Source organism: Chamaea fasciata, unplaced genomic scaffold (genome assembly GCF_029207755.1).
Source record: "Chamaea fasciata isolate MVZ Bird 193981 ecotype frontalis unplaced genomic scaffold, bChaFas1.0.hap1 SCAF_6, whole genome shotgun sequence".
In the NCBI taxonomy this organism is placed as follows: domain Eukaryota; kingdom Metazoa; phylum Chordata; class Aves; order Passeriformes; family Sylviidae; genus Chamaea; species Chamaea fasciata.
This window is the reverse complement of record NW_027094091.1, coordinates 40,403,137-40,429,545: the sequence shown is the minus strand read 5'-3', so window position 1 is coordinate 40,429,545 and position 26,409 is coordinate 40,403,137. Positions and strand designations below refer to the sequence as shown.

The 26,409-nt window shown below is 38.9% G+C and overlaps 1 long non-coding RNA gene across 1 annotated transcript; it reads left to right on the top strand.

Annotated features, from left to right (window-relative positions):
- The first annotated feature begins 1,157 nt into the window (after positions 1 to 1,157).
- LOC136291210 (uncharacterized) lies at positions 1,158 to 15,595 on the top strand. Its single transcript, XR_010721459.1, has 3 exons — positions 1,158 to 1,274; positions 13,710 to 13,826; positions 14,307 to 15,595. It is a non-coding gene; the product is annotated as an uncharacterized lncRNA (long non-coding RNA).
- The last annotated feature ends 10,814 nt before the right edge of the window (positions 15,596 to 26,409 follow it).

Sequence of the window (26,409 nt, the reverse complement as noted above, 5' to 3'; positions counted from 1 at the left end):
GTGTGTCATGTAGGTAACATGAACTATTTTCTGTGCTGACAATGCTGCATTCAAGTTATTTATTTCACATACCTACTAATTAATTTTGTATTTTTATATAGATTTTTTTTCTCCTTATTTCCAGTAGCTCCCTCTCCTACACAGAAAGGTTGTTTCTCTAGCCTCAGCAGAGAAAGCTGATCTCCACTGACTGAGCACTGAGTGACACTGTAACATGAAAGGAATAAACAAGCAAATTCCAAGGATGGGAAAATGTGGCAACAGAAACTTCTGCTGTTGTTGAGATTCACTAAAATCTGGTGGGGGATGAGCGGTAAATAGTTGCAGACATTTTTTTTTTTTTTCTTGTTACAGGACGTGACTTTTAAGGGGAACATGAGCCCTAGAGTAAACAGATGTTTGCAAGGAGTTAACAAAAGGCCACAGGAAAGTTCAGAGCTACATTAGATAGCTGCAAATCTGACAAGAAAACTTGGCATTGGAAAATCTAATTGAAAGAACAGAATTATATTAGCATCTAGGTAATTACAACATTGCAAAAATTCTTGAGACTTTCACACAAGCCAAAAATACAGGTTAAATTGAACAACATACCTCATGTATGCTGCTAAAGGCAAAAAATGTTACCAGCAATTAGGTATACAGAATTTTTTTTTGCATTGAAGAGAAAAAAGACCACAAATAACTTACTTGTTGTGATATTATGTTTATTCCCTTGAGATAAACTCACCAGATACTCTTAGAACTAAATAAGTGATTATGCTTAGTAAATTTTTTTGCCATATATTACCTATTTTCCAGGTGCTGCAATCTCTGACAATAGAATAGATTTTGCTGAAAATGAATGCAGTAAATTGGTGGAAAAATGAAGGCTTAGACATGAAGATGCTAGAGCAAATCATCTCCAGAATGTCCTGGTTCCAGCTAGGGTAGCATTAATTTCTTCTCAGTAGCTGTTACGGTGCTGTGTTTTGGATTCAGAATGAGAATGGTATTGATAACACACTGGTGTTTTGGTTCTTTGCTAAGTCAAGTTTATCCACAGTCAAGGACTTTTTTTCCTTGTCTCATGCTCTGAATGCAAAAAAATCCAAACTGGGAAGGAGCATATCTGGAACTCGAACTGACCAGAGGAATATTCCACACCGTAGAATGTCATGCCTGGTATATAAATAGGAGGGAGTTACCTGGAAGGGGGGACCAGGGTTTGGGTTCAGGAAAGGAGGTCTGGCATTCATCAGGAGGTGCTGAATGATTGCATTGTGCATCAGTTGGTAGGTTTTTTCCCCTTTTTATTATCGTTATTATTACTTAGCATAATTATTACCATGATATTTTTCTTTATTTTCAATTATTAATCAGTCCTTATCTCAACATACAAGTTTTACAAGTTCTATTCTCCTCTTGACTCCACTGGGAGGAGGGGGGAAGAAAGGAGGGTTTGAGTGAGTGGCTGTGTGGTGTTTCATCTCCAGCTGGGCTTAAAACCATGACACAGGCTATTGGGAAATGATATCAGAATAATTAAGGTCATGCTAGCTAGAAAAAACAAGAAAATCACTCTGATCTACATTTAATATTGGTAAATTGCAGAGTAATTTTAATGAGGCATAAGTTATGTGCTAATAATTTGGTTGCTACTTACAAAGATGTCTGTTGGGACATGAAGGCTCAGATAAGGAAATCATCCCCAAACACCCCTACCTAACAAAGCTTGTCTTGATTTAGTGTGCAGGGAGTTCTCCCTATTTCATGAAAATAATAATGGGAATCAATCTACACTGTGCAATGAAGCACTGTGCAATTACCAGGACAGTTGTTGAGAAGCAACTTCCTATAATTATGTAAGTTTTCATCTGCTAGAAATATGCAGTGCATTTACTGACCCTCACAGAAAGAGGTTAAGAATAAAAGGTTATGAGACTTCTGTTTATCTGAGAAAGCAGCAGTTACTGCAGAGGCTGTCTGCATCCTGTCTTCTCTACAGCCAGACTGGATGAGGAATGACTTATACCTACTCTAAGTAAACTGGTGTCTACCTGACACTGCAAAGATACTTGCTTGATTTCTGGAAGCATTGTTCCCACATTACCTGCATTACTTAGTCTGGCAGAGTGCTGTGAGGATGTTACTGCATTGCTTTTGTTCAGGGCTGGTTCAGGGATGCACGCACTGCTAGCTTTTGTGCTGCGTAGACATGTCCCATGTAAAACTGCTGTGCAAGAAAGGCCAGGACTGCCACAAGAAATAACCTTCTAAGGCCTATGATTTTGACATCCAAAATAGCTACATGTTTTGTCGAAATAAGCAATGCTTGTTGAACTTGAGATAGCAGGGAGCAAAGTGGATCAGACTTGGGCATTTTGCCTGCAAGGGCACCACCTTTGTCTGGGCAGTATTGACAGATTAGAGACAGTTTCATTATTGAACCACAGAATGCTGCAGCCAAGGTCTCGGGGAGCTGTCCCTGCTGTGACCGCCAAGCCTGCTGTATATTTGTTTTTTGAAGTGATATGTAAAAAGTACTCATCTCTCTTGGATAATTCAAGAACTCACGTGTAAGGATTGTGGAATGAAGGATCATGTTCTGCAACCTCAAACAATGCTACAGTTATAATGTAGTTTTGGAGCAGTGATGTCTGTCAGCACTGCTTCCTTGTAGATTTCCAGATGTATTTAGCCTCACAATCATTTATTGTTCTTCTAACGCTGTCTTGGAATGGCTGCACATATCCATCCATTCGTATATTCTTCTGAATATGGACATGTAATTATCTCAACCTCATTCATATACTTGGCTCTACCTTTCTGGGGCATATTTTCAAAGGAATGTGTAGCGGTACTGAAATGTGATAGAGCATGATAAAGAGAAACCCCCAAATGTTGCCTGCAATAGATCTGTCTGGTATGAAATACCTTTCTCTACAGTTGGAAGAGATGACTTTCTGCACATACAATTTTGGGGCAGAACCACAGCTGTAATTTGAAGGTATTTTATTCTTAGCTGAGTGTCACACTTTCTAGAAACGTACTAGAGAAAGGTCAATAGAGCCACTGTGCAATTTCAAAGAGAGGTTCTTTTCACAATGCATTTTGGAGGAGACACTGAAATAAATATTTGCAATGGAGCTTGGTAATTCCAAGCACCACTTCGTCGCTCAACAAAACGTTCAGTTGTGTAAGGGTTCTGTAACAGAGAACTTCCTTTTGTGCTATTGAAGGTGGTTTAGAGAGCAAACAATAGCTAGTGTCAATGCACGGTACCGCAGACTAATAATTTCAGTCTGGCTTATGAGGAAAAACAGTTGGTTCCTTTATCAAATATTTTGTGGAATTTTAATGGAAAAGCACACTATTGCAGATGAAAATAGTTTGGTACTGAAAACTTGTAGGACTTTTTAACAGTATAAAGTTAAACTCAAGTTACCTTGGGCAGTACCAAATTTGGTACTGATGTCCCCAAAAGCCCTCACTTCTTAAAAAGTGGTAGTGTGAAACTGGGAAAAAAACTTGCAAGATATAAAGATAAGTAATTTGGATAGCAAAGCTTCATAATTTTTGCCAAGGAAATGCATGAAGAAAATATTTCTAATCCCACCTCAAAGACATTTTTAAAAATATCCTTGAATGTGTCTCTGTCTTGCTTGTGTGCTCATATGCAAAGATGACCACAAAGGATGGTTAAAAGAGTTAAATAATTATTTCATCTTGACATGATATTTGAAATTATTCTCTTTTCTACCTGCAGAGTTCTTACCCATTCCTTCAGCCCTCTTTCTCAACAAGTGTGTGGTTTTACACCACACCAGCTGTGTCTATCTATTGGAGACACTGAGGATGCAAAGACAAAGCTCCTTCCCTTCCACCTGCAGATGGGAGCGAGATGGGTTTTGCTGCACAGTCCCATCCTGACACCGCCTTGCTGTAGGGAGTGTGACTGGCTGGTGTTGGGAGAGGCGGTGACAACCGCACCGATGCAGGATGTGACACTCCGAACTGCACAATGAAGAAACCAAGAAAGCGATCCACGGAACTTTGAATTACTGAGATTTTTCCAGGAGAGTGGCAGCCCACAAGTTACCTTACAGCCGGGCCTGTTCACTGGGTTGTGGTGAAAAAGGGAGGCTTTATGCCACCATCTCAGCCACATGAGATGGGTCCAGGGCACTGACGTGTAGGAACAAACGCACCCGGAGTCACATCAGTCCCCGAGGAGGGCGGAGGAGCAGCGAGGAGCTGGCCGCTGCCAAGTGCCGCGCAAACACCCGAGGGACAAGGGCGCTGCCATGGCCCGCCAGGACCTGCCTGCTGCGGGGACTCCCGCAGGCCCCGGCCGGGCCACCCTGCCCTTCCTCCCGCCTCTGCCTGTGCCTCCGCCGGCCGCAGGGCAGGGTAGGTGTGCTCGGAGGGCTGGTTTATCCCCGGTTCGGCCGCTCTGCTGGGCGCTGCAGGCTGCGCGGGGCCGCTGCTAGGTGGCGATGCGCCCTCAGGAACGGCGCCTCAGCACAGCCGCCCCCGCCACCCTCCGAGGCCTCCGGCGTGACGGCGCCGCTGGTCGTGAGGTGCTGCTGGGCGGCTTCTGCCTCACACCATACACGCAGGCAGATAAAAATATGTACTGTTACATATTTACAGTTTTTTAACTGCTCACATTAAACGACAGGAGGTTTAGAATAGATTATTAGGAGGGAGTTCTCTGCTGTGAGGGTGGTGAGGCACTGGAACAGGTTGCCCAGATAAGCTGTACATGCCCCATCCCTGGAGGTGTTCCAGGCCGGTTTGGATGGGGCTCTGAGCAACCTGGGCTGGTAAAGGGTGTCCCTGCCCATGGCAGGGGGTGGGAAGTTGATGATCTCTAAGATCCCTTTCAACCCAAACCTTTCTCTGATTTTGTGAAACCCTGTTTTTTTATAAACCTAATTGATGTGGTATGGGGAACTGGACCCGAATCCCTGCTCAGCCTTAAGTTAACACACAGGTCACATAATGGGTGTGGGTGCCTCTGGAGCCAGGGTGCTGCCAAGCTACCCCATCCAGCCCCAGCCTCTCTGTGACACACATCAGGGTGCTTGGGAGCCAGCAGCAAGGGGCTTGTGGACAAACTTTAATATACAACTTAAAGCAATAGGCTACTACTTTAGAGACGGTTTGTTTGTTGGTTTTTTTTTTTTTTTAATTTAATGGAATAATTTCATTTAATAATGAAAAGGCTGCAAGAGGTAAACCAAAGATATCTTCTTATCTCTCTGCAACCTTTGCATGTTAACAAGTGTGTTACCTTCCAAATGCCTTTTTCAAGTCTGGCTGTCCTCCTCTTTGTAAGAAAACCTTATGTTAACTTGACTGAACTCAAATTACCCTGTGCTAATTGACGTGCTGGAGGTAGCTTTTCTTCAAGAAAGAGGCAGTTCTGGGTTGCGAAAACTTTGCTCTGTATAAACAAGTGGCATTTGTTATAGATGGTAACATGTATTCCAGTTTTTGTTCTGAGCAAGATATGCCAAGGCTACATCCAGTATTGGTTTTTTATGCTGGTAATTGGGGGTGGAAGGGAGAATTTTTTTAATCTATCTGATCCTGATTGTTGTTTACTCAGAAATGACAATTATTTTAAAGAGAATTAATTAGGAGCCAGTCACAAAACTCTAGTTCAGTGCAGCTGGCTGGCAGTGACTGATTCAAAAGCAGTAATTATTACAGGTTTGAGAAGAGTTGAAATGACCTATATGGTTAGTCTGATTAAATTGATCCAAAAGCCTCCAGAAGTAGTGCTAATTCTCTGCTTCTCCTGGGTGCAGCAGCACATTAATACCTGTGATGTCAGGGGACAGGTGCTCGTGAATCATCTTAAGGTAACAGAGTTCCAGCCATCCTGCTGTAAGCCAACTCCATAGACTTTTGAAGCACAGAGGCCCTGATGGTGAAAGGCTGAGAGGTTAAAACACACACTGAATAAAATGCATTCCCTGCCAATCTGTGGCTAAGTAGTTACTGGCCCATTAGGGGATAAAACAAACCAAAAAAATGATCTGAGAAGAAGAATGAGAGAGAGCAAGAAGAGACCCATTCAGAGTTGAAGCTCTCTGGAAAATAATCAGGACACAGTTTAAGTAGTATTTTGTTTTCTGTCATGTCTGCAAGCATTATATTACAACAAACACCAAGATTGTTTGGTATTAGTCTTATCTGTGACTAGTTTTGGATACTTCATGTACTCCGACAGTGTTACCTGTACAAACGTGTTAGCAGAAGCTGCTTCTCTATGATAAAAAGAAACGTGTGACTGAAGTGTTTAAAAGAACTAGGAAAAAAGCAAAAAAAAAGTGTTTATGTGAAAATTGATTTGTGACTGTTAAATCTGGTAATGCTGAGGTTAAAAAGAATGCAGGAAGGACCCTTAAGACTGAAATCAATCTGACCAAATTATCATAGATGCTATGTCCTTTCTACAACTTAAGAATGACATTATGGGAGCTTTTAACATTTACCAACTTGTTTCCAAAAAATTGGGCCACTCATGGGAAAGAGCTGTAGTAGTATCGGAGAATGCACCAGCCAGGAGTCTATGAGGTTGCAGGGAAGTAGTGGTGTAGCATGTAAACTCTGTGAGTTTATACATAATAATTTGGTGGAAAAGGACATAAAAATACTTGACTACCTACTAAAGGAGTATGTAGGTTCAAGCTGTGATCTCTTCTTAACTGTGCTAAATTACATGATGGGGACAGTGAAATATGATTTATCATCTGTGACATTTCTTTAAAGAGAAATTGAAAACAAAAAATGGCTCCATAACAAAGAAAACCAAACAACTAATGTCTGGGTGAGCAGGGAGTTGCAGATATAGATTGAGGCAATGAAGGCAAATCAAACCAAACCTTGGTATTTTTTGGGATCCTGGTCACTACCCTTAATCCCTAAAAATGAGGCTGGAAATATCTGCAATAGAAAAGAAAGGCTATGAACAGCAGGAGTGACTTGAGATGTGGCCATTGGGTTGAGTGAGGTTCAAAAGTAACAGTTTCTGCTGGTTCCAGAAGGCAGAAAAAGACAGGGGATATGAATTGGCTGGCCTGACCAAGGAATAGGCAACTGACAGAGCAGTGTTAATTTGTGGAATTAATTACCTTGGTATCACCTGATTAACTGAGATGCCCTTATGACAGGGAGATCACAAGAACAAAATTATCCACAGAGACACCTTAACATTCCTTTCCTTTTAAGCGACATACATATATGTATATTTCTGGCATTCAGATAAATACATGGCATAGTAGTAATGGTAGTTATTTTTTGTTACATTTGCATGGGAAAGTAAGACAAAGCCAGCTGTCCCCCTAGAAGTTCTTTGGAACAAGCTGCTGATTGTTGTGTGCCTGCTTGTGTTGAACAGAGCTGTGTTAGAAGTATGAAACCAAATGGAGCAGATCTCTCCTTGAATTAGATTTCTAAATTCTACAGTGTGCACAACACAGACACATATGTGACTGATGTAGGTATCATACCAGTCTGTCCTTTATCATGAGGACTAAATTCCAAAATGGTAATGCCTTTTTACAAAAGCTTAATGTGAATGAGATGAGACTGTAAAGTAAATGGCAATATATTTATGTTTCAATTATATTGGATAGTCTTTCTTCAAATAAACTGTCTCATTCTTGTCCTCTGTACTGATTGCTTTAGAGCTTAGAAAATCAGCAATTGCTCTATGCCGTTAATCCCATTTGTTTCTCTATATACTTTACATTATAAATATTAAAAAAGCGTAATTACCTGAAAAGTCAAAATGAACAGATCTTGGTTGACAGGCTGTAATGACTTAAATTATCTTCTTGTCCATAGGACTGTCCTTGAAATGAAAGCAGTTAAAAAAGCATATTTTTGCCTAACTACTGTACAAATATTTTAGAAAATAAGGTCTATACACCAAAAAAAATCTGTTAAACATATACTGAGCTGGCAAAGACACCAAATCAAATGGAAGAGATAGGGTAGGCTGTTAAGAAGAAGGATTAAGTTATTCATCTCTGAGTGGCGTTTCCATTATGTGAAACTACTTGGAATGAAATGGGCAAATAGCTTTGTCTGAAGAAAAAATAGCTGCAGTGTGGTGAAAGCATTTGGTGAGGTTATTATGAGATGACTTGGATTCAAAAGAAGGGTGAAGAAGAGTTGGAAAGGAATTTTAATCAGTGCTAGCAGCAAAAAAGACAGGGCATACTATAAGGGATTCATGTAGAGGAGCATACCCTGGACAACAGGCACTTACACAGCTGAGCAGACTGAGTTAATTTCCTTGAGCATTGCTTTTCTCTTCCTCTTTCCAGTCAGGCTGTGCATATGCCAGTTAATGTTTGCCCTGTGCTATGTACAGCCTTTCCAAACCTCCTTCTATCCTAGTCAATGAGACTAGCAGTGTGCCACGCTTCCTGGACTGAGCATGGGCAAAAGAGGAAGAGAGGAAAGAGTTCAGAGAAGAGCAAAGGAGGGCTGCCCAAGGCCAGACTGCTTTGCATCAGATTGCTTTATCACTAAAGCATGGAGCCTGGATTTGCAAGGCATGGTTCGAAGATTATAGTGAGTGTTATGGATAGTGGGAAAACGGAACACCAGTGAAGGGAATACGATGGGAGTTATATCAGGGATAATACAGTGGTTGATGCTATGTTCATTTCTCTTCCTTGACGCTCTGTATAAGAAACTAGTTTAGGTTCAACTACCACAACAGTTTCTACATAGATATGAAGCAGGCTGTGGTTCTGGAAAAACCTGGAAACCTCTCAACACAAAAAGGGTGTATCTTGCTATATTCTGCTGTTGTAAGGAAGGCCAATGTGCTGTGGAGAATAAGGGAGGGATTATTTTGAAATGCCCGATTGCTTCTCAGAAACCCCACTGCTGATCTCATTGCTTTTATCACTGTTCAGGAAAACTGGGAGGGCTTGTTTTTGGTTTACTTGGTCCCTTCCCTTCCCTTCCCTTCCCTTCCCTTCCCTTCCCTTCCCTTCCCTTCCCTTCCCTTCCCTTCCCTTCCCTTCCCTTCCCTTCCCTTCCCTTCCCTTCCCTTCCCTTCCCTTCCCTTCCCTTCCCTTCCCTTCCCTTCCCTTCCCTTCCCTTCCCTTCCCTTCCCTTCCCTTCCCTTCCCTTCCCTTCCCTTCCCTTCCCTTCCCTTCCCTTCCCTTCCCTTCCCTTCCCTTCCCTTCCCTTCCCTTCCCTTCCCTTCCCTTCCCTTCCCTTCCCTTCCCTTCCCTTCCCTTCCCTTCCCTTCCCTTCCCTTCCCTTCCCTTCCCTTCCCTTCCCTTCCCTTCCCTTCCCTTCCCTTCCCTTCCCTTCCCTTCCCCCATTTCCTGGGTTTTGAATCCCTCCTGCACTTTTACCCTATTCAAGTGCAAATACCTGTCAAACTGGTTGGGATAGAAATATATCAAATTTTCACTGGAAAGCAAGTATCCTAGGAAAGAAATAGGCACAGTTGTTTCAGGATGTCATAGAATTACATTTGAGACAGAGGAGCAATTTCTGTTTTCCCCTTTCCCCCTCTGCCACCTCCTGCCCCTGACATTTAGTGTCAAAGAAAGCTTAGAATATTGCTCTGTTTAGTAGTGTTGGCAAAAAGTCCACCTCTGTAGTAGTTCCCTTTTGGTCTATTACTTTTCTGTACTGTATAAGAATCCTTCAAAGCCATGATGTTCTGATACATTCAGAGGCACTGCTGTCTTGAGTCAAAGATATTTCTGTTTTTAAAGAATAGTGTAAATTGAGTCTGTCAAGTAAAGAAGTCAGCAAACCTTGCTGTCTCTGAGCAGAGTGGGAGAGCCAGGCCCCAACATATGACTGAGGTGGGGTAGAAAGGGTGATAGATAGTTGGTTGCTTGCTGCAGGAATTGGAGAGGACAGAGAGAATATATGGTATATTCAGTCTAGAAAAAAGCATGAAAAAATTAATAAACCTAGGTCATAGCCCAGATATGCATGCTTGCCATCATAGAGCATCCACATGACTCCATTCTAAAGCTTGTGGTAAGCACCTATTGCTGTCTTAGGACTTGGACCCAGAATGCTCTGCTGGCTTACCATAATGCCTGCTATTAAAAGTTGTGGAACTTTTACATTTTTTTATTTTTTTTTTATTTAAATTAACTGCTACCTTTCCATGATAATTTGCTTTATCATCTATATGACCTCTTTTACTGAGTTCAAAATAGTTTCCTAACATCTTGTGATTTTGTACACTTTTGGTAAACAGAAACAAAATTTAAAGCAGCATGAAATAAAATAGTAAAATGAGTGCAGTAAAGTATATCCTCATTAGTAGATTCTATGTGCTACCATGAACCACTGCTGTTGAACAGTATTTTTTATCTATAAATATAAACATACAGTTGTTCATGTTGTCCAAAACTAGCCAAGCAGGAATACAAATGGACTTTCATTCCCATGGCTCTGCTATACCGATAGTCCCTTCAAGTTTGTTTCTAGTATAATTCAGTATAATTTCTTGCATATTCTGATTCAAAATAGTCTTTTCGTGCAGAAAATGTTCTGCCGACTGTAATACTGTTTTTACTAGTGCTTATCTAAATTGTAATCCAAACACTGTAGCAGGAAAGGCTCTTACACAGAAGAGTGTGTGTTTCAGTATTGTCTTTAGCGTTCACTTAAAGTATCATTAAGGTGCTTCAACCAGGGAACATATATTGGATCACATTTTGACCCTACAGAGAATAAATGTAAAATATATATGATGGACAGAAACCCCACATAAATAGTCATACTGTTGGAAAGCAACAGAGCGCCTCTTTATTTACTTATTACTGAGCCAACTTTATGATAGGTCTTCAAAACAGGCATCTCTGTGTAGTGGGAGGAGGGTGAAAGATGTAATTGTAGTTTATATAGCCTCGTTTACCTTTTGATGGGACAGATAACAGTTGAATGTTTTGTATTTGTGGACTTGGTTTATGAGACAGACCTAGTAAGTATAATTATTTTTATTAAAAATATTGAAAACTAATTTTTTAAACTTATTAAATGTATTTATATTGACTTTTATTATTTGTTAAATTGTTAATGATTGTAAGTTAAATGATTTCAAAGATACCAACTTCACCATCTGCAGAAGAACAAACTTCTGTCATCACAGTGCTAAAAGGTAAGTTGTCAAGAATATAAGCGTCTATCTGCACTGCAGGCAAAACTGTGACTGGACACAGAGACTGTCAAGAGCAGGCTCAGTTTCTCCAGGGCCATGTTGTCTTCTTTCTTTCAACAGACCTTCACTTCCCCATCTTTGTTGCTCTCCAGTGGTTCTACCAAGGTGTGTGCGTGCTTGATCGAGTAAGATGCTAATGTTTAGTCTCCTAGCATCACAGCACTATGACTTTCATTTCTGTTACTGAAAAAAATGATTTGCTCCAAATTTCCCCTTAAAAGTATTTATATTGTGTTCCATCTTGTTGCTCTGCAAGTCCACCTTAACTAGCTGTTACTAGAGATGCATTGACATTAAAACTTGAAAATCTCTCCTTTTCGTTCCTATTGTCTGCTTTGGTGATTCTTTATACATTGAACTGATACATCTATAAAGTGTTTGCTCTCATTTTCAAGAAAATCCAGGACTTCAGTATTTTCAAGTTTTCAATATACATTATGTGTGCATATATGCTGTAAAATCTTTTCAGCTCCTGTGTTCCTGCTGATTTGTAATCAGTTTTCTCTGACTTTTTTCCCTGTTTGTGACACCATAACAGAATATTAGATTATAATGGTATAATGCTATACATAATAACATGAAACAGGTAACACCTATCTAACAATATGCTTATATCTTTAAACTCAAACTGGATTTCTTTTCAGAAGTCTGCTTCAATGATTAAAACATTTTGAGTCCTTCCATAAAAAAATTCAAATAACTTTTTTAAAAGTAGAAGTTTCAAAAGATTCACACCTTTATGAATCAGACATTGTACACTCTGAAGCAGTATATGAATAGATCAGATTCGTGCTAGAAATTGTTTAGTAAGTTGGACTGGCAAGCACTGAATCAGGATTTAAAAATCTGATGTCAGTGTAGTGGTCCCTATGTCAGGCCTCGAGTTTGCTCTCTTCTTCTACCTTTTATCTATTCCAAGTTAAAATCTCCAGAACCACTAAAGCTCAAATATACAGAATAATTATAGTGAGATAGGGGATCTCAAGACTGGAACTAGAGCAGAGCCTGAATGAATCCTGCATCTGTTTTTTTGCTTTTCTCACAGGCTTTCCTCTGGTAATAAATCAGTCTTCAAACTGTGGAAAAAGCAAAGGCATAAAAATACATGTGTATGTGAAAAAGAAGACAGTGACAATTTTATTGTTAGGGGTTTGTTTGAAAGCTGTCATTTCCAGGTTTTCGATACCCAGAAGATCCCCTACTACCTACCATGTATCCAAAACAGCTATTTTTAATCTTTGGAAGTTTTCTCTGACTAGATTTATGTTGTATGGAGTCCCCTGCAGACCCTACAAATATTATCACTTTATCTTCTTTCCAGTGTAGGTTTTACCCATTTACATCCATTCTGTGACCGTTGTTATAGGTTCCCAGAGGTTCATTCTTGAATTTATTTCTATTTTTGCTTAGCTATCATTAACCATTTATACTATTTGCCTTTGACTTTTTTTCCAAAGAGTGGAATCTGTTGCTTACCTTCATATGGTCATAAAAACCTGACAGATCACTGTAAAGAGTATCCAATGGAGCATTCCCTTAAATACATATATATATTTATGTACATATAATATACGTATTGAAATGCATGGCTAGATTTTAAAACTAGAAAATCTTAGCCCAAGTGATACATATTTATGATAAGCAAACCTGACAAAAAGACTAGAGAGAAGTTATGGGGGAAAAGACGTACCTAAACCAAAAACTGAACTTATTTAACTTTATTGGCTAAGAGAAGAAATATTGTATTAGCCTCTGTGTAACATGAGCCTTCTGAAAAGAAACAAGGATTTCAAAAACTGCAGGGGATGACAGGAGTTCTAAGTGACAGGCAAGAGTAAAACAGAGCACAGATGAACGTTAGGTCAAAGCAGGTCTCTCTACATTTGATGTCATTCAGAAAGAGCTCAATGGGTTGGAGAGATGGGCAGAGAGGAACCAACTGAAATTCAACAAAGGCAAGTGTAGGGTCCTGTCTCTGGGCAGGAATAACTCCCTGTACCAGGACAGGCTGGGGGCTGGGCTGCTGGAAAGCAGCTCCGCAGAGAAGGAACTGGGAATCCTGGTGGACACCAAGGTCTCCATGAGCCAGCAGTGTGTCCTTGTGATCAAGAGGCCAATGGTGTCCTGGGGTGCATTAGGAAGAGCATTGCAGCAGGGCAGGGGAGGTGATCACCCTCTGCTCAGCTCTGGTGAGGCCTCACCTGGAGTGCAGTGTCCAGTTCTGGGCTCCTCAGGACAAAAGAGACATGGAGCAGGTGCAGTGAAGGGTGACAGAGATGATTAAGGGACTGTAGCATCCCTTTCATGAGGACAGGCTGAGGGAGCTGGGCCTGTTCAGCCATGAATAGAGACAGCTGAGAGGGGACCTTCTCAGAGGTCAGAGGATGTAGCCAGGCTCTTCTCAATGGTGCTGAGCAATAGGACAAGAGGCAACAGACAGAAACTGATGCCCAGGAAATTCCATCTGAATATGACGAAGAACTTTTTTACTTTGCAGGTGAGTGAACAAATTGCCTGGAGAGGTTGTGGAGTTTCCCTCACTGGAGATACTCAAGAACCATCTGGACACAATCCTGTGCCAAGTGCTCTGGGATGACCCTGCTTGACCAGGGAGGTTAGACCAGATGACCCACTGTGGTCCCTTCCAACCTTACCCATTCTGGGATTCAGGCTTTTGCATGTTCCTTGTGTAGGAATGACATCAGTCTTGGGAAAGAGATCCTGTAGTTAAGTGATTCAGAGAATAAAGCTAGCAGTTTGGGATTGAGACAGCTGGTTTTTTTTTGGTTCAGTGAGTGAAATGAGGACAAAAAAAAGTAGGAAAGGTACTGTCTCACAACAGCTTATGTGCAAAATCTTTTCCCCTTGCAGAAAAAAGGCAAAAACCCCAAGAATGATTCACTTTCTCTTAGAAAATTTTTCTGATTGTTCTGATTAAATGTAACCAACTTTGAAAGGGAAAATATGCCCATTTTTTTCCAGGGTAACCCACATTTTTTAAAGATATTAAATATTTCTTGACTATAAAGATATAGCAAACTTGACTTGAATTCACGAGGGCAAAAAGTTGAAACTTCTCTCAATTTCATTACAGAAATGAAGAATTGTCAAGTTGCAATGGCTACTTTTCAAGGCGTTAAAAACATACCAGATGTCTGTTGAAAAAGCTGGAAGAAATTAAAGCATCTGGAAAAGACTATTTAAAAACTACCTATCTGGCTTGCCTGCTGCTCTCATGGAAAATCCCCTGTTTCTTCAGTGATCTATCTCCACTTGGATGGCTGTGTGTGCTCATGTTGAAATACCCATTAAAATCAAGGGAGAGTCTGCAGAGGCCCGTAAGTTTTCAAGTGTAGAATTTACTGCTGTATTATTGACTAAAATACCCCTGTAAAGTATGTCTGGCTAAAAAATAGATCGATCTCTGAAAGCACCAGACAGGTCTCAATTCATGCTTTCACCTTATAAAATAAGGAATGTAATCCAGAATGAGAGATGCCAGAAAAAATAGTTGTGATGAAAAATAAAAATGTTGCTTCCTCTTAGTTTGAGTTAGTCCTTTTTAGAACTTCAGGTTTACTCTTAATTTGTGGTACAGCTTTTTTCTGCATTAAACGAAAGAGATGCCAAATCATTAGTTGATATGGGGATAAAAATTGATGTCCCTCAGTATGTATAAGATGACTAAAAGGATGAATTTTAATGCTGTAAAAGTAACAGCAAACTGTTTATTCTTCTGATGGGTGGGATGATGTTTTCACTCAGCACCAAAAAGAACGTGACCTAATGCTTAACACTGATGGGATGGGAATGCATCTAAGTGGAGGTCTGTACAAAATGACCGTCCAAAGCCTTAATTGTTAATTAGTTCCAATACTGGTTCAGCAATCACAGCCATGTTTTGTGTGACCTCACTGGTGTGGCATCTGGGCAATTATCTTTGGGATAATGAGCCCCTTCATCCATAGCAGAACAACAATATCTCCACTTGGCTTGCAAAAGATCGGAGCCAGTCTGCTTCTCATCAGGGTGCCTGCTCCCTTTGTATCACACCTTATCGCAAGCTTAACCTTTCACATCCTACATTAATTGTTTTTAGATTAAAAATTAATGAATCAATTTTAACAGCATTGGAGGAGTTGTGGGAGGGTGTGGGGTGGTGTTAATAAGCCCAAAGTATCATCCAAGAGCTAATTTAGATCTTAAATATTCCTGTCTGAGTTCTGAAATGAAAGAGAAACAACATTCCAGATCACTGGTTACAAATGATTGCTATCTTTTTCATCTATGAAGAACTGTAATTAGCAGAAAGTATGGGCCTTCTTCCTCAACAATACAGTTTTAATGAAAAGAGTATCTACTAACTATTCATATTACGTGCAAAAATTATAGAAACAGCCACAAAAAAGGCTACCATTTTTTAATATTTTTGTATTTCACACCATAGTGTAGAGCAAAGCCTTTAAAACATTTGACCCTTGGAGAGGTTTTTCTCTTATTTCAGTTCATTCTTAAAGGGTAATGTGAAGATTTGCTTGATTCCACTGAAATTATTGAACATGTTGTGGCTAAATTTCTGTAAAGCTACTCTTTCATGTTCACTGATGATCTATGAAGCTTTTCCCTTGCTTAGACAAGTACTTATTAAGACATGTTGCCATTTCACAAAGTGTGGCAATCAGTGCAGGAACATGACATGAATTACTAATGTTTTGGGTTGCTTTGTTTCAACAAAACAGAAATAGGGAATACTTATTGAAGCTTGAGTTCTGTCTCCATCCCCTAGGTTTTGCAGTTAAACCTTTTCTGCCCGACTTGCACATTGCAGTTAGGCTTCTGCAGACTTTGATTAAAATAAAGGAGAGCTGTGGTTTAATTTTCCTCATGGTCTAAGCAAAGGTGCTGCTTCTAGTAGCTATTGAATTTCCTTGAAATGGCAGCTAGAAAATTACTCAATGCCTAATAAAAAGAGGGAATATCAACATCTTTTCTGTTGTTCTCTTTTTTTCATATAAGCTAATGCTAATAACTCATCATCATGTTTGACCTACAGAACATATCTTTGATGGGTCTGAAAATATATTCCTTGTTTTTATTGACATAGCCATCTTAAATTTGCTTTTATGTTTATTCAACTTATGGTTTACCTTGTCTTAGAACTGTATTGTAGCTCTTGTTTTTCTTCCCTTTGATGCCATCTGATGGCTTTCTCTCAGAACATGTTGCCTTTTTTTTTGGATACCTGGTGAATGCAGCTTCTGACACTGTACCTAAATAGCCATTTCCCTGCATTAATTATCATCTGTGCCATTCCTCTGTTGATCCATTCCTATATTCAGTTTGGTCTTTCAAGTGCTGCCACTGCTTTGATGAGAGGAAAATAAAAAACTCTACTGTTTCTTGCAGCTGCTCTTCCTTTTCGGTGCATAAGCAATTTAGTATATGAGCTCTTTTGCCATTAAAATTCCTATTATGAATCTTTATGAGACATCACAAATGTGCAGAGTGCAAATACAAGAGCACAGTTCGATCAGCAAAGGTTAATGAAGGCAGCCTATTAGTATCCTGCTGGGTTTGTTGCTGAATGCATTGTAGCAATGCTTGGAGGCTTTGCTCTCAAAGGAGCCCCAGTACAGTAAGGCAGGGAATGCACCATATGTGGACAGAGAAATGGAGAAGGCCTGTAAGTTCACAGACAAGGCTGAAAAAAGGGTTGTAATTAGATAACGAAATAATAATAAAAAAATTTAAACAGCTTGCAAGGACAATTCAAAAAGATCCCATTCTCTTTACTTTGCTAAGGTGGATGTGGGAATGGGAAAGTTATTAAACACATGGTACAAGCTGAAGTATTTATCTCCTCTTGTGTTTATCTGTGGAAAGTGCTCCTCTTTGCAGCCAGGCCGAATTCAAGAGTTTGGGTGTTGGCAAAGTCATTTGAAGGTCATAAGGCCCAGGAGCTAGCTGCTTTGTTCAATATCTCAATTTTTTTGGAGATGTTTTATAACTAGATGTAGCTCTGAAATTGAAAATTTAATTCACTTGTCACTGTTCTTTTAAAACAGTACATCTTCACTGAAGCGGCCAGAATGTTTCCCTGAGCTTGGAAAACTTCCTGAAATTCTGTAGGACTGGACATCTACCCCACAGGGAAATTAATCTGAACATTTGAAAATGGTCACAATCACTTATGTTAATTAGAATTTATGTTTAGTCTCTTAAATTTAGACATGCTGATAAGAAATCTTTTCAACCAGATTCTTTTCCTGGTTAAGTCATCTTTTATGATCCCTCGGTAAAAATCCATGACAGAGGCAGAATTAAAACCCCCAAAAGAATAAAAACAAATGTCGAGTACTCCCTTTACCTTTAGTACAACTCTCTGCTTGGCAGTTTCTTTTATGTTAATATTAAATGAACAAAGGAAATAGCAGAAAAGGCTCTTTTCCAGTGCTTAATGAAATGCCAATGTAGGTTCAAGGAAAGTAGATTTTGAATAGATCAGTCCTGTGTGAGATGATTGTTCTATGCTGCTAAAGAAAATTTGGAGTTCTGTATATCCAACAGTTCGATATATTTGGAATGCTGATTAAAGCTCCTTTGTCTAAATTAGAGAAATTGCATCTGTCACCATATGTACAATTGTATTGTAATGGCACAAGGAAAATGGAAATCTCTCAAAATGGAAAATTCATTTAGCAGAAATAGATGGAGCTGAAAGTAAGGTGGGGTAGTGGTATTTCTCTCAGAGACATGCTCTAGAAGAGGATTACTGACTATTTGCAATAACTGTGTGAAGATCAAAAAAAAACCCGACAAAGTAAAAGATGACTATAAAAAACAATTCTCAGGATCATTGCCTTCTGATTAAATGTATGCAACTTGCAGATTCTTCTCACAGAGGGAGAAAAAGTAACATAACAATTCTTTGATGGGTACAGGAATAGAAGGAATCAGTGGATCCTGGGTCTTTGGGAATCTGCTGGTTTTGCTAACATAGGGGAGGAGAATGTGCAATTCCAAAGGGATTTTGAGGCACAGGCTTACCTCTTGATGAAGACTGGTAATGAAAAAGAAAGGAAAACTGGTACAGTAAAGGAGGGAAGATATTTACCAAACTCTATCCAATGTCATTTCAGCTGAAGCTAAAGTAATCTCTTTATCTATGTAAAAGGCAACAAATATTTTTAGGATCAGTGGACCATTAAAGCCAGAGTCTAGTTTGTTTCAACACTGGGTTTTGAATTATCACACTGATATGCAGAGGAATGAAGGTAAGGAAGGCAAGTTTTACTTGATAACTGAACAGTGTCATTATTTTATTGTCATATTCAATGACATGAGAATTGAAAATATGCTACTAAGTCTGGAGGTTTTTGTTTGTTTGGATGTTTGGGGTTTTTGTTTGTTGTTTGTTTTTTGCTTTTTGTTGTTTGTTTTGTGTTCAAGTGGCTCCTTCTACTCATGAACATTGGTAATGTCAACTTTATGTTTGGTGTTATTTCAAATAATACAGGGGCAGAAAATGATGCATAACATTTACCTGGATGTTTGTAGATTCCAGGATGTTATTTGCAGGTGTCTGTAATACTAAGTGGAGATACAGCTCTGTTACAGGGTCTCTTGGCTTATTTCTAGCTTGTAGTTCTAGTACAGCATTTGTGGAGGAATGAGTTGTACATTCTTTCAAAAGCAAAACCAACCAAATAAAAAATCCAGCACAGAATCAGATTAACGCCCACCAGTCTGAAAGTGTAATTGGATTAGGTAAAGGTTAAGTAATGATCTTCAAATGTTTGCACACAGGAATATTTGCAATGGTGGAAGTGAAAATTTTCATCTCTGTACAAGTTCTCTGGGTCAAGGATCAGTGAAGGGTTATAGAAAATGAAGAACTAAAGTAATACTATAATACTAGTGGAACATCCAGCAAAAAAATTCTCTCGGAATGTTGTCATTTAAATTTGACTTCAGTCAACTGTCAATTTTGTATCAAGATTGGCACTATAAAGAGTACAAAACCAAGGGCATCACAGCTGGAAGTAATGGGGGAACACAAGAACTAATATTTCAGGCACAGAAAAAACAAATATTGCCCCAAGGGCAATATTACTCAGTGTTAGAAAGAGATCCATATCTCTTGAATATCTCCAAAGTGTAGAAAGTTTGTAACATGGACCTGATTTAAACTCACATTATTCTATGAAAGTGAAAGAACAAAAAGTCAGAACTGTGGTATGTATTCAACCCAGGCTTTAAAGTTTTCTGAGGGTCTTTTTTTTATGTCTGTGCAGCTGCATACTTAGTGATCAAAGAAGGAGAGTACATCTCTACAGGAATAATCTGGTGCAAATGTGATATGGTTCATGCATACATTACTTACTAGTTACTCTCTACCAGTGGGATAACACGTGTATAATATTAGGACTCAGAAGTGACTGTCTGGGGAACTACTTGCTCTTTGGGCCATATTAGAAGTTGGCTACCTTTTAAAGTTATTCTGAATATTGATGAGCATCTAAATGGGTACATTTTTATTTACTGGGAACCAAAGGAATGCTGAGTTGCAAATACACCTAGGCTCCAGAGACTTTCAACTGAGCTATAGAAAGAGAACTTTTAAAATTTGCAGTCAGAAAGAAAACACAGATTCCTGAAAATATTAAGTTATTTAAGAATTGTGTGTCTCTTCAGACTTTTCATAATTTGAATGAACAGAAACCTTGTCTACTGGTCAGTAATCACAGCTGAAAACTAGGCCTTGTGGGCATCAATAAGAATTCTGCCAACAGCATCAGGGAAGCCAGGATTTGCATATTAATTTCTGGATGTGTGTGCATTCCATTCATGAATAGCTAGAGTGAAACACTCTGTCTATATCCATAAATCTGCATTTCATATTTCTACATACAAAATAGGTATAAAATTGTGTATACTGTACTCTAGAGCTGATACCCTTGAATATGAAAAAATTGGGCTCTAAATATGTCTGTTGACAAATATACAGATTGCCTGAGAAAATCCTTAGATGCAAAAATTTACTGCTGGCTATATGCAGTATGCCTGTATATCAATTGCAGTGACACAGTAAAGTTTATTATGGATTTTCAGAGGTGTAATGTGATATCAAGTTTAAAAAGTGCTTGAGGAACATAAACTACCAGTGAAAATTGTAAGGGAGAAGACGCATGCTGTGCCTTATGCATTAGAAGAATGATGCTAAGAGCATTACACCTGATGGAGTTATAAACTGGCTGCATTAATGTATACATTTTACAATGTATGTAATACAGCACCATTTTTGGGAACAGTGAAGAGTCAACTGGAAATTTCTCAGTTTCTCTTTATAAGGTCATGACTTTGAAGAGGACACAGATGACTGATTTTTTTCTGGTAGCAGCAGACTCGAAAGGTCACTCATATTTTTAAATTATAGAATTTTTTGGTGTGTTTCCTTTTTGTTCCCTTTCAATCTACATTTATGCAATGCAGCTTTATTGGCATGACAGCTTGCAAAAAGTGAGTGTCAAAGTCTTCTGCTTGACAATTAAAGTAAAATGGATTTTAAATTTACATGCATAAAGTGATCTCACCAGCAGTGTTTCCACATTCATTGGCTTGGGAAACAGGCCTAATGGTGACATTCATTTGTTCCTACTCACATGTGAATAAAGTGCACAGTAATTTGTGATGTCTTGAAAATTGCATTGAGAACTAAGGAGTTTCTCAGAAAACTTTAACAGTTGGGTCCCAGTTTTAGGTTGTTTGCAAAGATACTGTCATTTGGTACACAATCATTGGAAGGCTCAAAACTTTGTCCTTTTTAGTCTATTAATCTATCTTCTGTTTCTCCACATTCTTTTAACATATGGACGCGTCATGTTGTACCTAGATGAAACTCCTGTTCTTAGGAATCAAAATATTTGAGGCTCCTTGGCTTGCAAATTAGGTTTTTGGGTGTTTGTTTGTTTGTTTCAAATCTCTGTCAAACTAAGTGTCAAAATTGTGGAAGAATTGTAGCCTAAAAGATCCTGGTAGCACATAAGTATCCTCAGCTTGAGCATGGGTTACAGCATAACTATGTAGCGCTTTTGTCACTTTAGAAGACAGTGAATCCCAGGAGAAATCCTGTTGTCCTTTGATGGGATGAGCTTGTTGATCAAAGGTTTACACACACCTAAAATGGAATTGATCTTTACACATACTTTGTCAGCAAAGACAGTGTGTGCACCCCACTTGCTATTCTTTCTCCTGTCACGCTGTGTTTTATCTTTTATTGATACAAACACTTCTGAGTTCGTATTTCAAACGAGGTTATTGAAATCACAGAGGTCTCAGACCTCTTCAGTGTGTTTTCCTCTAATTAGAGATACTTTTAGAAAAAAATAGATCTAGTATTTAATCCAATTTTTGGTTTACCAATGAGAATCCTGTTTTATATTGTAGGCAGAATGATATAGATAGATCTGAGGTTACCAGGTCAGGAGAAAATTTATGTCCTTTCTTAGCCAAGGACATACTAAATACAAGCTGAATTTTTTGCATCACTTTGTAATTGAAATGGTAAAAGAGTGTTTTCTTCAATGATTATACTTTCTTTGTGTTTTTCTTCAGAACAGCATATGTTTTTGGGTATGCTTATCCCTTGTCTGATGGTAGAAGAGGTAGAAGTTGGGGCAGTGAGAATGTTATTAATATGGAATTTTGGTTCCTACAGTGCCTTGCAAACCAGCTTGCAAAATCATGAGGTGCCAAAATTATGCATTAGTATCCATAGCCTGTGTCCTTGTGCTTATTTGGGATTGATAAAACTCCTTTTTTTATAGTACAGTATAGCCAAACATCAGTATTAAGACTTCCATTCAGTCTGATAAATAAAGCTAATTTAATTGTCTAAAGTGATTTAACTAAAAACATTACAGGCAGCTGAAAAGCCTGTAAACAAACTATCTTCCTTCATTTGGATAGTTTTTGTTCTCCTTCAGTAGATTTTTTCTGTGATGTATTTAAGAGAAATATTTCTGGTACCCAAATAACAGAGTATTTCATTAGACCTCCACTTCTTGCATAGAAGGAAGTGACAACCACAAGGAAACTAAGATACACATTGTTTAAAGGGACATACAAGGCTTTTCTTTCTGGGTGTTGTATATTCTTTCCTAGAAAGTATATATTTCTTCTACACTTGTACGTATAATAAAATTTATTATAAGCTCCAATTTACTCTTTAGTAGTTCTTGTAAAAAAGTCATTTCACTAACAACTTGGATGCACCACTTGAAGGAATACTAAGTAAGTTTGCCAATAACACTGAATTGGGAGGAACTGTCGACTCCCTCAAGGTCAAGAGAGACCTTGACAAATTAGACACGGGCAATCACCAACCATAAGAAATTTAACAAGGGTAAGTGCCAGATTCTGTGCCTGGGACAGGGCAACCCTGGCTGCGAGTGTAGACTGGGGAATGAGAGGCTGGAGAGCAGTGCTGGAGAAAGAGACTTGGGGTCAATGGCAAGTTGAATTCGAATCATTCCACCCTGGCAGCCAGGAGGGCCAGGTGTGTCCTGGGGGGCATCAGGCACAGCATCACCAGCTGGGCAAGGGAGCGGATTGTCTCACTCTGCTCTGCACTGGGGCCGCCTCAAGTGCTGGGGGCAGTTTGGGGGTGACACGATAAAAAAAAGGTATTAAATTATTAGTGAGTGTTCAAAGGAGGGCAACAAAGATAGTGAAGGGTCTGGAAGAGAAGATATATGAGGAGTGGCTGATGTCACTTGGTCTGTTCAACCTGGAGGAGACTGAGGGGACACCTCACTTGTTTCTTCAGCATTCTCATGAGGGGATGCAGAGGAACAAGTACTAACCTTGTCACTCTTGTGACCGGAGACAGGACTCAAGCAAATGGCATGAAGCTGAGTTGGGGGGCATTTAGGTTGGATATCAGGAAAAGGTTTTTCACACAGAGGGTTGTTGGGCATTGAAACAGGCTCCCCAGGGAGCTGGTCATAACATCAAACCTCTCTGAGTTCAAGAAGTGTTTGGATAATGCTCTCAGGCACATGGAGTAAATCCTGGGGTAACCTTTGCGGAGCCAGGAGTTGAATTTGATGATCCTGATGGGTCCTTTCCAATTCAGCATATTTAATGATTCTATATGTATGTATACAGGTGAAAATTCACTGTATCTTCTTTGACGTTTATCAATACTTACCAACACTATTTGCACAGGACGTTTTTCTTTCATGGTGAATTACAGACAGGTTCAGACATGAAGAAGTTAAATAGGTTATTAAAAAAAAAGAGGCTAAGTTTAGTAGGACTTTTTATTACCAGACTTCTTAAGTATTACCTGTCTCCAAATACATAATACTGGTTTCTGTAACACCCACAACTCAGATTTTTTTGAAGCTCAACCCTTTTGCAAAGCTGTGAAACAGGTTGTCCTGAGACAATGTCTCTCTTCTTGATTGTGTGTGTGTTTGTAGGTTGGCTTACATGACCTCCAAAAATCCCTTCCAGCTTAAATTATTCCATAACTATATGATACAGCTGAAGTGGGAAATTTGTAGCAAAGTGACAATGCCAGATGATTTTAAATTTAGATTGCGATAATGAGTATCCACACAAAATCACCTGAATGCCAGATGTCCTACAGGGTTCCAGTGGGATAGTTTGCAAAGCAACAGTCATCACATTTTCAATAAGAATTGCAGAAAGAGTGGGTATTTACTTTGGAATCTTTCCAGTGGGAGCAAAATAAGTAAAATCTGTCTCTGGAAATGGGGAGACTAGTACAAAACATTATTTCTATGTAACCATGTGCATGCAACCTGAGTCAGCTTGGCCAAACAAAAATAACATTTTCAAGGTTATATACTTATGAGGACTGCAAATGAATAAATTCATTCCGAAATTATGTGAAGTCTGTTTGAATGCTCTTCTGATAAGCAATCCAATTTTACAAACACCTGTTACCTCTGTTGTCAATGATCCATACAAGAAGAAAAATCTTGGATGTAAAAGTGAGTCTGAAAACTCCATAAAAGCTTTTGGTTTTTCTTGGAGCTTGAAGTGAGGATATAGCTCTGCTAAGTCAATTGAATCTGTAGGGGATTAAAGGGATTCTTTAAATGATTTTATGGTATCTATTACGATACAGAGGAATAGCACTATATTTTTCGGTCAACTGTACATCTTTCTCTCATACTGTTTCCTCCTTTCAACCACAGAATACTTCCTTACCCACACTCCATCAGGCTTTTTCTATCAGCCAGGTATGAATTTCAGCTCTTATTGTAGAACTGTGATCCCTTCTTTTGGTTGCAGCAGCTATAGTTTTCACTGGAAGTGGGAATTATCTGTCCCTTTTGATGTCCCTTTTCATTTCATTCAGTGTTATGGCTCTCTGACTCAGTTTTATATAGTCAATATTTTATAGCAAGCTTTTTTTTTTTGTCTGAGTGTTCAGCAAATTTTCTTCAGGTAACTGCCAGATTTTATTTTATTGAAGTATTTGGGAATTTTGCATTATTTTTCGTGGGAGCAATAAGCAGCACCTGAGGAAATTCTAGTGTTATCTTACATTAGCTTTCCAAACATAGTTACTCCTAGCATGTTTGGTTACATACCAAATCCAGAAGGCAGAGAATTGTATGCATGGGTGTTTGGCAGAATGATGAAAATAGTGAAGGTAAGTGAAGGCAGATTTGGTCAATGCTTATTTACAGCATACTGGTTAAAGCAGAGGTAATGGCATAAAATGCAATTTTAGAATAAGAATGGTTATAGTTTTCAATTTAGCACTTTTTCACTCCAAGCACTAAAAGAAACCTCAATTTTCAGGCAATTCAAATGTCTTGGAGTTATTCTTGGAGCCTTAAAATTTCCTTTTAATTTTTTAAATATTTTTTTAAGAAAAGGGATAAGATTAAATATTAATGATAAAAATACTCAATATCTGGGGTGAATGTATTTGTTATTGATGTGTATGAGTGTACTCTGAGTGAGGTAAGCTAGCAGACTATATATTAACAAAAAAGGTAGTTAAATCAATTATTGGTTATTTATTTCTTTCCTTAAAAAGTAAATATGATATGCAGTTTTAGAATAAACTGATAATTTGGTTTTGCTTAATAAAACTGAATTGAAATAAGTGATACTCCAGCTGAATTCTGCACGGTATTTGATTTTTCCAATTCCATAAGAAATTAGTGATCCAAGTTGCCTTGGAAAAAACCTGCTGTCTAAACCACAACACCATCTTAGTCTCTTTTTTCAACTCAACATTAAAAAAAGTACTCATTCTTTAAAACAGACCATTAGAGAGCTGAAGTGTAAATAACTATTTATTCCAGTTGTCTGGAGGAAAATGCATCTAGTTTAGGCATTGATTTATCCCTGAAAATTATTAGTTTGTAATTATAAAAGACATTCAAGAAAAAAATTAATTAATCTGATAGTCTAGTAGGGATTTGTATTTGTCAATGTCAATATAGTAGGAACACGTTACAGGAGTTAACAAACTATGACTTATCCTGAGGGAAATTCTTTGACATGAAACATCTTTTGCTAATGTTAACATCCTAAAGAATGCAGTCTTCAAGAACCATGTGGGATGGAGAAGCACGTCAAAAAGTATGTAAACATCACCAACTGCTCAGCATTTAACTGTGCTACACAGAAATTGTGCTGGTGACAACAGCTTCTAACTGGCTTAGATGTGACAGGGAAGGAAAAGGCAGTTTTCTCGATGTTTAGTCATTTGATTTCTTCAGCGGGAATGGATCTTGCTTGGAATTTCAGGTATTAAAAATATGTTTTCTGTAAAAAGCAGCACTCAGGCAACTAGTGACTCCTACTGACCCATCATGGAATATACAGTTAGTGAAAACACAGGAGCAGGTAAGATCTGTTACGTTCAACTCATGAATGTTTAAACCCTTTGATCAGTGTAATCATGCATGGAAGCACCAAATCCATTTGGCTGAAACCACAACAGCAGTAAACAGCACTCCACAGCCCTTAATGGATTTCTGTATGGTTGGTCTTTGACAAGCCATGCCAAGGCCTCCAGGAGACTGGTGATCATGTCAGGGTGTGGTTGTATCACACACAGCTGACACCATTACAGTTGAGAAGGGCAGCTGTCCTGGTCTTTGTTGCTGTGTGATCCCCTCTCAGCCAGCTGAAGTATTTTG